Source organism: Myotis brandtii, unplaced genomic scaffold, assembly GCF_000412655.1.
Source record: "Myotis brandtii unplaced genomic scaffold, ASM41265v1 scaffold259, whole genome shotgun sequence".
NCBI lineage: Eukaryota > Metazoa > Chordata > Mammalia > Chiroptera > Vespertilionidae > Myotis > Myotis brandtii.
The window spans coordinates 525,624-527,859 of record NW_005359840.1 but is presented as its reverse complement, the minus strand read 5'-3'; the positions used below and the strand labels follow the sequence as shown (position 1 = coordinate 527,859).

Below are 2,236 nucleotides of genomic sequence, written 5' to 3'. Positions count from 1 at the left end.
AAAAATAAAGAAAGATGCTAATGAGAACAAAAGTTTATTTCATTCAGGTAAATAATAACCCTACTTAAAATGTTATGATTAACACTTTCTCACCATTATAGTTATTTATTATATTGAAATAACTACTTATTATAAGTAATTATAGATTGCTCCCTGATTTCACACTTTACCTATAATTAGTGACTTAATGTATTCTTTTGTCATTGCGTATTGAAACTCCTCCTACCCTCAGGGGAATCATTGTTCTGAAACCGATTTTCTTTTCTTTTTTATATATAAACTAGAGACCCAGTGCATGAATTCATGCACCAGTGGGGTCCCTCAGCCTGGCCTGTGGGATCAGGCCAAAACTTGCTCTCCGACATTCCCTGAGGGGTCACGGATTGCAAGATGAGGGACCCCACCGGTGCATGATCGGGGCAGGGAGAGACGTGGGAGGTTGGCCAGCCAGGGAGGGACTGTGAGAGGGCTCCAGGGTGTGTCTGGCCCATCTCGCTCAGTACTGATCAGCCAGACCCCAGCAGCACGCTAACCTACCAGCTGACTGTCTGCCCCCTTGTAGTCAGTGCAGGTCATAGTGAGTGGTTGAGCGGCCTTAGTATATCATTAACATATTACACTTTGATTGGTTGAATGGCTGACTGGTCGACTGGACACTTAACATATTAGGCTTTTATTATATAGGATACTTTTAATTCAGACCCTGTAAAGTTATCAGATGTTTGGAAAAAAAGTTTTTTAAACAAGAATCCATAAATCTTTTAAGATCTTAGCTATGAATGAGTGAGATCATTATCCATTTCATAAAGTCCCCCAAGTGAGTAACAATGTATAAAGTAAAAGGAAAGTCCCTCAGAGTTTGTAATTCTTTGGCTGCACAATCCTGTCTTCTTTGCTCAAGAAGTTTGTAGTCAATTTCAGAATCCATTCCAGGAGCCAACTTCTTTTTTTTAACTATATTTTATTGATTTTTTTACAGAGAAGAAGGGAGAGGGATAGAGAGTTAGAAACATCGATGAGAGAGAAACATCGACCAGCTGCCTCCTGCACACCCCTTACTGGGGATGTGCTCGCAACCAAGGTTGCCCTTGACCAGAATCGAACCTGGGACCCTTCAGTCTGCAGGCCGACGCTCTATCCACTGAGCCAAACCAGTTAGGACCCAAGTTCTTAATTTAGATTACAGGCAAACCATTCAGGGAAAAAGATACAGAGAAAAAAACAAACAAAAACCACAAGGTCGACAAGGATGAAGAGCCAAAGATGCAACCAGTGGGAATGTTTTGAAAATGAGTCCCTGGTTGTATTTTTTGGTTCTGCAGCTGCCTCTCCAGGCTTCATCCAAGCCTTGATACTCCCACCCAGGCCTCGTGGTTCTCACCCAATACTCAAGGCTTTACCCCAACCTCATGGCTCCCCACCAAGCCTAACCACTCCACCATCTTTCACCACTCCCTTCATTTCTCTCACGCCAGTTGCCAAGCAGCAGTCTGAGCATCTGGAAACCTCCTGAAACCCAGTAAATTTAAACAAACTCTTCCCCAAGGCCTGGACTCTTGTTTTATATTTATATAGTGCTTCAAATTTACAAAGTAAATTAACAAAGAACTATATTGGGGTCAACTGATAAAATAATTTAACAATCCAAAACATCCTAAGGAATAAATTAATTTTTTCCTTCCTTGGTGTCCTTAAACTTTGATGACCAACCTAGAATGACCAACTAGAGCCTTGTGATGGCAATTCCAGACATTACTCTAAGACAGGAACTCAAAGCATGGTCTTGAGACCCATGGTGGCCTCCAAGATCCTTTCAGAGAGTCTGCAAGCTTCTTCTTTTTCCAACTATGTTATATGTGTGAGGTCTGATTTTCTTCAGCAGATATGGGAATTATTAAGTCAACATTAACAATATTTTAAAATATAAAATAATATACCTCTGCTCACTAAATATTTTTTTAATTTGGAAAATATAGTGACTTTTCATAAAATATTATCTAGTGAAAATATAATGGTCTTATTGGTTTTTTCAAATATTTTAAACATTTCTCAGTTTTAGTTTCTAATACTAAAAAGTTTTCTCAGATGTTATTTATTACATAAACAAATGACCTTTAGGGTTTTCGATAATTTGTAATAATAAAGTGGAATCCTGAAATGAAAAAGTTTGAGAAACTTCCTCCAAAAAAAATTTCTTGACTCCAGAGAAGAACTATTAAATAAATTCTGTGGTCAT

At 38.7% G+C, this 2,236-nt stretch overlaps 1 protein-coding gene across 3 annotated transcripts in view; it reads right to left on the bottom strand.

The window, feature by feature from the left end:
• FAM133A (family with sequence similarity 133, member A) overlaps positions 1 to 2,236 on the bottom strand; it is a 64,135-nt gene that overhangs the window by 18,045 nt on the left and 43,854 nt on the right. The gene's annotated exons all lie outside the window — the stretch shown is intronic.